Raw genomic sequence first — 12,349 nt, forward strand, 5'->3', positions numbered from 1 at the left:
AGCCACTCCTAATTCTATTGTCTGTGTCTAACAAAAATAGTTGTGCCACCTATCTCTTTGGAACTGTACCTGATATATTTTTCTAATCTGACAGTGAACCACTGAAAATTACTCTGAGAATTGTTTTGTCAAACACACTTGTCTATCATGACAATGTTTTTTTTTCTCCAAAGGTTTCAAAATGTAATTGGAATATTTAGGAATTAAACTACATGTAATAAATATAGTGTATGTAGGACACACATGGAAAGCATTTTAGCAATATTAACTATAGGAATATGTTATAGCAATGTATGTCTGATACAGGAAAGAGATTAACTCTTATAAAAAACTTAATAGAAAGCTGCATAGATTGCAGAGCTTTCCTCAAGCAGAGCTTAATTTTTTTTTTCTTCCCTCTTGCCTGAATCAGTTCTTCCCTTATGCCTCTGTTTATGTTTTCTCACTAACTACATGATTTAGTAGAAGTTCAGAATGACTATTTCTGGAATTCTTCTATTCAACTTTCCACTCTACTACAGCTATCAGCGAGAGGACATTCACATTCTCACGCTTCGATAGATGCTTACATCTATCCACACAGCAGTTGGTGTCATTCATTACATCTTTACTCTGCTAACTCACAAGCTTCAGGTGTTGTTAGCTCTTTTGTTTACTTTAGTTTTAAGACTTGATCATGATAAATATAATCACTTAAATATAAAATATTCAGGAAATAAATGGGGATATACTGTTAAAGAAGTAGAGAAAATTATTTGATTTGAACCATTTCCTGTCTTATTAGCATGTTTCTGAAATACTGAATACCTGCTACAGAGCATTTTGATTCTAACAATCTCTTAATACTAAACAACTTGGCCTCTTCATTCTCTGTTATCTTTATTTACTTGATATGTCCTATGGCTAGGCACTAAGAATTAGGTACTGATCCTGGATTTTTCACAGCCTTTCTTATTACTTTCTTTCTTACACTCCTCATTAATACATGGATAACTTGAGATTAGAAGTAATGTTTTGTTGAGCTCACTAGTAACTTTAAGTATGCTATTAGAAGTCCACTGATACGTACAGCAGGAACTTTTGTCGGAAGACACATTTGTTATTCCATTTCCTTCTTGAAGTATTAAGGACCGACAGTAGAGAGAATTCACTTCACTTACAAAATTGATTAGTTTGGAAACAATCACTTATGTAATTAAGATAGGTCAGGCCAAGTTTCTTTATAAATAATTCATCAGGAAGCTACTCTATAAGAAGCTAGAGAAATGTCATTCCAGGTGCACTCTTTTTAAACTATTTCTGTATAAATCAATTAAGGTGTTTTATTTTGACACCCTGTGTCAGTATTTACAAAACTCGGATAGGCAAGTCCATCCCTGCAGCATGCATTTGCAAATAACTTTACTCATTAATGTTTAATTAAGACAGAGGAAAACTGTCCTTGATATTTTGCTGCAATTAGTGCTCTCTATACCCCACTGACTTTCCATGATGAATTACTTTTCAAATGCAAAGTGAAGTGATTAAATAAAGCTGAAGATTCTCTAGCCTTTGCACATTGCCTGTCCTACACTTTTAAGTAGATATAAAATATATTGCTCGGCTGCAGCTGATAACTATTTGCTAAAAGTGTTATAAACCACTATGCTAACCATCTAAATGATGGTGGGGGGAAGAAATAATTTAATTTTTACATTTTTCCCAAATATAAACTCTTGACGGTGGTTTCAATGTCCTGAAAATCTTTTTGATTTGGAAAAAATAAATGCCCAAATTTAGATCATGTCCTAAAGCTAATTTTTTTTTTTAAATCAATACAGCATATATCCTCCAACTCCACTTCTAAACTCTTTCACATTTGTGTAATGGTAAACTAAAGGACAACGTTTACATTTACTGGTATACTGCCACAACTGTTTGAAAAACTACATTTTAGTTCCACTAGACATTTTGTTTTCAGACATATTTTCAGGCTGAACTAGGCTAAAATACAAATAACATATTTCAGCAACGAGACCTGCAATATTTTGCTCTAGATGCACCGCAACACAGCCTTTTGCAAATGAAGGCTCCCTCCAAACACCGTGGCTGCCAGCCTATGGAGTTACCCCTGACCCAGGGACCTCACAGCCCAGGCAGCTGCTCACAGAAACTGCCAGGGTGCCCACTCTGCAGTCAGCAACAGCCTGGTCCCTTTCACGTTTCCATGCAGGAAACATTGCTGATATTGACGGACTGCAGCTAACTTCAGCCAGCAGCTGTTAAAGCACCCAGCATCACCAACTCCATTGCAGGAGTCCCTGCCAAGCCTCTGATGTCTGTGTCTCACCTGGCTAAAGAAGAGCTGAGAACCTGGAGTATCGGCTCTTCAACTCCATGGCTTCCAGCTTAACAGGATACTGAAGACCTAGGCAGAAGAGCTGGCTAATAACAAGACAGGACTGTGGCTTAAAACCCTTTCCTTTGCCACAGAATTTTCACAGAAATTAAACCACCTTCACAAAACATTTCAATTTTGAAGGGGGGGAGGGAATCTTTACTGGATTTCTTTTCTTTTTCTGGCTCTAACTGAAAACACAAACCACAAAACCAAACCAACCAACCAACCAACCAAACAATCAAAACCAAAAAATGAATCCCCAACACACCAAACCAAACACATCTCTCTCATGACAACGTGACATTTTAGCTTTTCCAGTTCCAGTCCTAGGCAGAGCTTAAAGACCTGGAGGAAAATCAAACACAAAACTGGGGACAGAAGCAATTGGAGGGACATCTACCTAAGGCCCACCAAAAGGAAAAGAATAACAGAAGTAAAGGAATACAGACAAAACATACAGGGGATTATTTCAGAAACTAGATAACATGTGCTTTGACTGTGCATTAGGCTCAGAATTCTTTCAGCAGAACAAACACCTAAACCAAGGTCTGAACTTGGAAGAATGTTTCCATATAAGAGGATGGATTGCTCCATATGAAAGGCCCTGGTGTGTGCCAAGGAGAAGTACTGGGGATTACTTATTTTTGGGGTAACCTCTCTGGCTTCAGAGGAGAATGCATCTACTGTGTTGAACATAGTGTGATAGAGACGCACATAAACAAAATTTAAATATGATGCTGGAAAAAGCTTAGCCGTGTCAGCAAGTTGCTTGGTCTAGGCTCTTTTACCATTTATTTTATGGCGAGATTATGTTGGGAATAAAGTACAGAGATAGTGGTGATTTCCTGTTCTGACAATTTAAAAAGGTGCTATAGAAATCACAGAGGATAAGGACAGTTCTTCACATTTACTCGCAGGTCACCCTTTATTTATTAAGACTATCAAACAAGCTCTCTCTGATCTATATCAGAAACAAACAAACAAAATGACCTCAAACCAAAGACCACCAGAATGCCTATTTGCTGAATAACAGTCTATGACAGGTTGCCACTATCATACAAAACTTGAACCATCTGTATTGTCTATAGCAGTGTTGAAATACAAGTTTTGCCTCCTGCAATAAGATAGAAGGGTTGCACTATTTAGATTTGGCAACTATAGATTTAAAGAAGCCTGATTTAAGCAGCTGAATAAATGCTTTTATCTAGGATTTATTTGTGTGGTGAGAGCTTGCCTTGGGCAAGGAAGGTCAAAAGCAGACCTTTGATCTATTCGGACTATATCTCTATCCTGTCATAGGCTTAATTTGATGTAAGGACCATTGCAGGCTTAGGGCCCCTTTACCACACTGCCCTAATAGGGATAAGCCAAATTCCTATACAGACAGCCCACATACAGCCAGCCTTCCACGCCTGCCTCTCCTAAAAAAGAATGCAGGATATGTATCCATAGCTGAGGCAGTTGTAGTAGGACAGATCAAACTGATAGGAATTAAAAAATAAGCAACAAATATAAAAAAAGCAAACAATTGTTGGAGAAGTACTAGAAATGCTGAATTAAATAGACAGATTACCAGAGTTATGAATGGTGTTCTTGCCCAGTAAAGTAAAATTTGATAAGGAGGAACTGATCCTATTTTGCACTCAGGTAGGATGATTTTCCTGAAGTGCCCTGCTTAACTGAAAATGTATCACTAAAACAAAATACGACTGAAGGCCTTTATGCTGAGAAGAACGCACAATGCATTGCAGGACTTGGGACACAGCTCTTGTATAATACACCAGTATGTGCTTATGGTTTCTTTGGTGAGTTGTTTTTTTTTTTATTTTCTAAGTGTGCACATTACAGCGTGCAGGAACTGGTACACAGCACTTATTTGCAGGTGACAGGAATGTCAAGCAAATAAACCCCCTCTTGTTTGTTTTTCTTCTCAAAGTAGCACTATCATTTAATACCCTAGTGAGTCGGTAAACCAGTTCCTTACTCACTGAGAACCAGAAACTTCACCTAATGTCACAGGGAGCTCTGTACGGACATACGCGATACCTTATGAGGTTCACAAGACTAAAAATCTCTCTATGGCCATTTACTTGTTTCATCAGTCTATAGTACTCAGAACATTTTGGTATCAATATATTAAGCAGTGCAATTACAAGAAAACTATGAAACATTATCTTAAATTTTGCACAACTGCATAAGTCTACTTATAAAGTCATTGTGCAATTACAGTAGAAACATTCCTAAATCTGCCATGCCGAGTACAAGAACAACTCAGCAACAAAAACACCTGTCATTTTTTACCCCCAGCCAGCAACTGGGCACCACCCAGCTGCTCACTCATTCCCCATGATGGGATGGGGGAGAGAATCAGAAAAGAGGCTGAGATAAAGACAACTTAATAGGACAGAAAAGGAAGAAAACAATAATGATAAAAGAATACATAAAGCAAGCGATGCACAATACAATTGCTACCACCCACTGACTGATGCCCAGCCAGTTCCTAAGCAGGAGCTGCACCCCCCAGGCCAACTCTCCCCAGGACTTCTTTTTGTTGTTCAGCATGACATCATATGGGGTGGAATATCCCTTTAGCCAGCTGGGGTCGGCTGTCCTGGCTGTCTCCCCTCCAAGCTTCTTGTGCACCTCCAGCGTCCTCACTGGCAGGGCAGTAGGAGAAGCTGAGAAGTCCTTGATTTAGTATAAGCGCTACTCAGCAAGAACTAAAGCATCAGTGAGTTATCAACATTATTCTCGTGCTAAATCCAAAACACAGCACTGTAACAGCTACTGGGAAGAAAATTAACTCTATCCCAGCTGAAACCAAGACATCACTGTTGCTTTTTGGTTGCCTGATCTTTAGGCCCTTTTACTGTCTCCCTTCATGTCCAGTCTTAAAAATAGAAAGCCCTAAACTTTGCCAGGGAATTATAAATTCCATATATAAATTAGAACTCTCTGTTCTTGTACCTACTTCCAGTCTGCTTAGTAAAAGGCTAGTAAATATGATAACATTAAATTTTTTTCGTGAGAAGCAAATTTAAAAATAGTAGTCCTTCCACCTTCCAAATACTGAGTTATACAGAAATAACTTTCCAAAAGTGTAATTTCTCTGAAGAAATTAATTCCTTTATGTAGTCTGTTTTGGTTTTGCTGTCCTCCACTCATCTCCTCCCACTGATCTGTTTTTCATGGTGAAAGGCCTCCCTTGTTGTAGAAGAGCGATGTTCATTCTTAATTAATTGCTGTTCATGATTCTCACCCCAGAGTGTTCTAATACACAAAGGACACACACAGTCTTGATCCTCACCCTTTCCAATTCTTAAACTAAGTCATGGGATCATTGAGGGCAGAAAACTAAAACAATGTCTGTGCTGACAAGTTGTTGGGTTGGCTATAGTTTTAGCCCCAACATAACTTGGAAAAGCTGAGATATAATAAATCCCTAGGGAAGTGTGTGTGTGGGGAAATCTGACAGACCCTTAACTGCAGCAGCCCTGCTGGGTGCCACTTATAATAACAATTCAAAGACCTTGAGCTATCAAACAGGTTTACTGATGGAGAACTCTTATCAAAGTTCCTGCTGTTAGTCCTGACAGATTCACCACACGTGGCTGCACATGGTTACACTTGCATTCACTTGAGTATACAAGAAATATCTATTTCTAAGCCTCTAGGACTTTGCAATAGTAATGTTTTAATTGCAAAGATGCTGAAGGGTGACTAATACCTGCTGGTGAAAGTTTTCTTATGGTATGGAGCCTTTTCCCTGATTTGTAAAGCAAGCTAAAATCCTACTGTATATTTAAACAGTCTCTGCAACACCCCTGCACAGGGTAAGGGACTTGGCAGCACAGAAATACTTTCCTTCTTTGATGTAGGTCTTTGCACTTCTGGGATTTGATTCCCTTGTATGTACAATTGAATGGATGGTGAATTACTAATGAATCCTATCAACCAGCACTTCAGGGGAGAGCTTGCCATTGCTTGAAGCAGGTGCAACTGCAGTTATGCTGGTGAATTGTCTGGGACAATCTGAGTCAAAGTACTTTCTCCAAAACTGTAATTATTAAGCAAAAGACCAGCCACCTCAGTGCTACATCAGCATAAAAAGCTGCAATTCTTCTTTGGTAGGATGTTTCATTCACTTTGAGCAACTGTAAAGAACAAAATCATATCTAATATTGAAATTTAGCTAGTGAGTATTGACAGTGTCGTGCACTGAAGTAACATGTCAGAGGAGAGTAAGTATAGGCACTAGATGTCCTGTGTAGTCAGTGGAGATACACTACTTCAGAGAACAATTCAGAGCATCCTGAAGTGGATTTCTGCTTTGAACTGCCCATTGGGAAAGCACCTCTCCACTACCTACATTGTGATAGGATTTTTTTATTAATGATTTATGAAAATAATAAATTAATATGAGATCAGTACTGAGAGGGTGACTTATAGACTCTTAAAAACCTTGAGATCTGTCCACACAGCTATTGAGGGGTCTCATCCCATATCTCGTGGGATGTCTCTCCCTAAAACAATGAGATATGAAACAAAAATATGCATGTACACATCACTTGGAAAGCATTGATGTAACTTCAGTAAGACCCAAAAAGGAAAAATGAAAGGAAGCAAAAGCTGAAAATTCACCTGCTTGGAATCAGTAACATTTTCTGAGGCCTCCTACAAATCATTCAGTAACTGAAGCATTGGCTAATGCAGCATGAATTTTTTTCTGGTTTTGACTAGAAATCCGTTCAAGCAAGGATTTTAGGAGCTTTTCCACCTCCTCATTACATATTATAACAAATACATATACAGTTTCTTTCTGACTCCATGAAACTAAGGTTTTGTGCAAACAATATCTACAGCACAGGACAATGGGTACTGAGCTGGGATACTGTGAACCTAGATTCACATTCTATTTTCAGCTCAAGCACTGATACATGATCAGCTTAAGCACTCAGATGGCTCAACTCAGTATCTCCAACGTGATCCAGGTGACTAAAATAAAAATTTTACTATTAACCACAGGGTTAGCTGTTTGGATCATCTCCACTCCTTTAGGGACACCTTTGGAAAATATAATCTGAACAGGAATAGATAATGAAAACTAATTGTCTGGGTAAAAAAAAATTATTATCCCCAAATAGCAAAACAAGTTAGAACTCCTGAGATAATTGGCTTTGATCTTCAGAAAAATACATTTTATTTTCTCCTGTAAGTAAGCATAATTTCTTTCTAATGCTTCAAAACAAATAACTAGATATCTAAGTAAAGTATGCATTTTGTTTAAAATCAGCTGTTGCTCCTTTAAATTGTTTGAAGACCTTTCAGTGAACATGCATTTCAAACCATTTATCCTTAAAAATGCTAAATCACAAAGTGTTTATAAGACCTAAACCAGTCGAAGAATACAAGTGGAGCTGCATTTTCTTTGCGAATAACATTTCCCTTAAACAGCGAACAGCTGCAGAGATGGTAAAACCAAAAATAAATTTGCATCAAGTGATAACTCAAAATTCCCATTGTATTGCTGGTGAACCAAGAAATACATAAGCGCCTTGGCCAGGGTGTATGTAGTCTTTGGTGGGACTGTGCACTAAGTTCGTATCTGCTGAGTTTCATATTCTTAAATGAAAGACCTCTTATTTTTGAATCAGGACATGAGGGAAATTAAAGTGTTATCTCTTAGATACTCTCCTTTTCCTATACCCAAATTGTTTTTAGTTTTTATTTTTCTCCTTATTTTTGCTTTTTTTTCCTCCTTATTTCTTGCTATATGAGAAGAAACACTTAAGAGAAAGTAAAGTCTGTTCACTAAGATCCTGATGCCTGTGACAATTTTGACAAGTTGATTTTCTGAACACTCTGAATGAAGCACTTGTTTTGGCTGAATTTATTTTTATGTTTTCTATTAATAGACTATCTTCCATCTAATTTGTCTTTCAAGATTCTGCGTACATGTGGCTTTTGAATGTCTTTCACTGTCAGAAACGTTTTGACTGACACACAGCCACTATCTACCAAACAACAGAATTCTGTCTCCAGGTGTCATGCTTTACTTCTTATTGAAAATCCACACAAGGATTTGATCAGTGGTTCTTATTTATAGGAGAGACTTTTGAAATTCATTATTAAAAATTGTATGCATATTTTGTGGAAATTCTCTTCTTAGTTTCTTTTTCTAACTCCAAGCAGAAACAGGCTGAACTGTTTCAGAAATAAAGTGACCATGAAGGAAATCCTTTCAAATCTATTCAATACACTCAAATCCATTACACAGAACAGCTCTCACTTGAAAAAAGAATTTAAAATTAAAAAAGACTACTCAGAGAAATACATTGAAACACTAAACATCATGACTTCACCCTTTGCAACTGTCTCTTATCAAGCCCTCAGTCTACATGTCTTTTAGGATGAGGTAAGTTTTTTATCTGTGTTGTTACATATCAAATATCATTAGACTACATTTCTAAATTTGGCTATTAAAAAGACTTTCTTCCTGAATATTAGGAAATTGTTAAAAAAAAAACACAAACCCTTTCCTCAGAGAATTCCTGTTTTTTCCCCTTGTAAACTGAAATCCCTGAACAAATGGTTTTAGGGCATTCTGATGTAACTGCTATGTAGTACCACATTGACTTAATTCTGCCTGAGGGTCTCATGTCATTAGCCTGTGCTCCTCTTCCCTTTACTAAGAGCAACTACTTGGCTCATTCCTGCCCTTTTAATTTTGCAGCCTCTTTCTGCAGTTCCCAGAATCTGCTCAAGGCTAATACCCTCAGATAACCACAGTAGCAAAATAGTTCCAATGGGCACCCTTAAAAGTTTCCTTTTACTTCTCAGTAAGTCATAACCAGTTACTGGTGTTGCTCATTAAAAGTACAAGGAATATCTCCTCATTATGTCTACAGCTTATCTAACTTTGAATAAGTAAAAGGAAACTTTGCAAGAACTCCCACTGGATTTTAATTGAAATAGTAGAATTAAACTTGTCTCTAGATCCATACACAAAATTTCCTACTTTCCCATTTGAATTGTTTCTTAGTCCATCACTCGAGGACAAAAATTTTACATCAACATTTTAACACAAAACTGTTAATTACGTATGTTAATGACCATACTTATTCCTTGAAGGTATTATAAGTCTTAACTGGCTTCCTACTGAATTAGGCCATGGCTTGTTGCCATTAGTCAGTTTAACATCTCATCACTGCACAGGAGGGAAATAGTGAGTTGCATTGGGTTTGCGTGGCAAGGTTTTGGTAGCAAGGGGAGCTACAAGGGTGGCTTCTATGAGAAGCTGCTAGAAGCTTCTTCCCTTATGTTCAACAGAGCCAAGGCCAGTGGGGTCCAAGATGGACCCGCTGCTGGCCAAGTCCGAGCCCATCGGCGATGGTTGTAGCACCTCTGGGATAACATGCTTAAGAAGGGGGAAAAAGCTGCTGTGCAACAGCAACTGCAGCCAGAAAGAGGAGTGAGAATATGTGAGAGGAACAGCCCTGCAGACACCAAGGCCAGTGAAGAAGGAGGAGGGGGAGGAGGTGTTCTAGGTGCTAGAGCAGAGATTCCCCTGCAGCCCATGGTGAAGACCCTGGTGAGGAAGGCTGCCCCCCCTGCAGACCATGGGGGTTCATGGTGGAACAGATATGCACCTAGAGCCTACGGAGGACACCATGCCAGAGCAGGCGAATGCCCAAAGGAGGCTGTGACCCCGTGGGAAGCCCACACTGGGGCAGGCTCCTGGCAGGACCTGTGGACCCCTGGGGAGAGGAGCCCATGATGGAGCAGGTTTGCTGGCAGGAGTTGTGACCCTGCGGGGGCCGCACACTAGAGCAGTGTGCTTCTGAAATATTGCAGCACCCCAGGGAAGGGACCCAAGGTGCATCCTGTGAGAAGGACTGACATTGGAGAAGCTCATGGAGGACTGTCCCATGGGAGGGACGCCAGGCTAGAGCAGGGGAAGAGAGTGAGGAGTCCTTCCCCTGAGGAGGAAGGAGCAGCAGAGACAATGTGTGATGACCTGACTGCAACCCCCATTCTCCATCCCCTTGTGCTGCTGAAGGAGAGGAGGTAGAGAATTCAGGAGTGAAGATGAGCTCAGGAAGAAGGAAGGGGTGGGAGGAAGGTGTTTGAAGATTTTTTTTTTATTTCCCATTAACCTACTCTGATTTGGTAATAAATTAAGCTAATTTCCCCAAGTCGAGTCTGTTTTGTGCATGATGGTAATTGGTGAGTGATCTCTCCCAATCCTTATCTCAACCCATGAGCCTTTTGTTATATATTCTGTCCTCTGTCCAGCTGAGGAGGGGAGTGACAGAGCAGCTTTGGTGGGCACCTATCATCTAGAAGACATGAGTGTCTTCTTCCTCTCATACTGCAGGATGATTTATTGAATAAACATATACAAAATGCTTATTTGACATTATAAGTAGTCACAATTATCACTGCTCTGCAGCTCAAAATAATTGTCAGCAATTAATAATAGTCAAGATCTATTGCATTTCTGTCCTGAGGGACTGTCAGAAACATTGTGTTCAGTGACATACATTGTTCAGTTTGCTAGGTACTCACTATTTAAAAGGGGATAAAAAATGGCAAGTGCATTTAAGATTGCTGCAGTCTGTTAAAAGTTTAGACTTTTTTGTCATGTTTGCACACCTATCCCATTACAATCCTCCTGTCAAGTCCACAAAGAATCTTTGCAATGCAGAAAAGACCTGAATGTCTTAGTTACCCATATGCTGTTTGTAAAACAGAACACACCACAGTCTAGAATGTTAATTCCTCTCTTATCCATTCATTAGCTAGGACAAGGCATGGGGAACCATTCTGCCCAACAGCGACCATGCATACTTTCCTACTTAGCAATACTACTAATGTTGAAAGTGAGAAGCAGTGGGTTCTGATCCAATTCGTGAGTAGCATTAAAGGACACTATAGATCTCTACTCGCAGTAGAGATATCCCTCTGAACACCAGCATCCTTTAGATTCCCCAAACTTCTGAATTAGATGCTAATAAACTCTATTTCCAAGCAGATGCAATGTTTTGATGCAGATTGCTTAAGCAGGAGAAAACATTACCCCTTCAGGTAAGATGTTGATAGATTTGGGCTGTTTGCTTTTCTATTTTATCCAAAATCAGAAGACAGGGGCCGCTGTCTTTGAAGAGGCAATGTATCTCTCATCCCACATTTCCTAGGAGATATCACAGCTGTGACAATGAGGGGTTTATAATGCTACAGTTCGGTGCCTTCATAATTTATTCTCTCTGATTTTATGCTCTTTTAGTCTCCTGCTCAACCATCCACTAACAAGCAGTGATATTAGGCAATAAATCAAAGACGTCTGCTTGTCACCACCAGATGCTTGGTCACATTGCAGCCGATTATGAGACGTACAAAAGGACAATTTCATGTAGAGAGCTCCATGGAGGTGTTCCACTGATATTCTGTTTGATAGGAGACCAGCATGAGGTGAGTATAGTATAACTCAATAACTTTTATGCCTCTTGACAATGGAAAACTAAGCTAAAATAAAACTGGGAAGTAAATTAGGACCTCACCTTTATGACTATGCCATTTATGATCCTGCATCTATTCCTTCAGTATGCTGATACAAGATGGAATAAAATAAATCTTTTAATTTGCTCATCTTGCACTGTGCTGGGCACAGGAAAAGCAGCTACTTTAATTTTCATGAAGGGCAGAAGAGGTGCTTAATATCAATTGTTACAAAGTGCATCAATTTTTCATGTGGCAGTCTTGCAAAAAAATAAGTCATTAGCCTTATCAGTCAAATGTACAACTAACATGCCCAGTGCAAAGATACTGTTTGATCTTTCTTCCTCTCTGTAATGTATTATAACAAACACCATTAATAATGAGAGCCAGGGACTATTCTACAGAATGGAGAAGGAGAGCTAAACTTTTTTGCAGCAACACTATTGTGGCTTTCTTCTCAAACTTAAATAC

This window comes from Phalacrocorax carbo, chromosome 8, assembly GCF_963921805.1.
Source record: "Phalacrocorax carbo chromosome 8, bPhaCar2.1, whole genome shotgun sequence".
NCBI classification, from domain to species: Eukaryota; Metazoa; Chordata; class Aves; order Suliformes; family Phalacrocoracidae; genus Phalacrocorax; species Phalacrocorax carbo.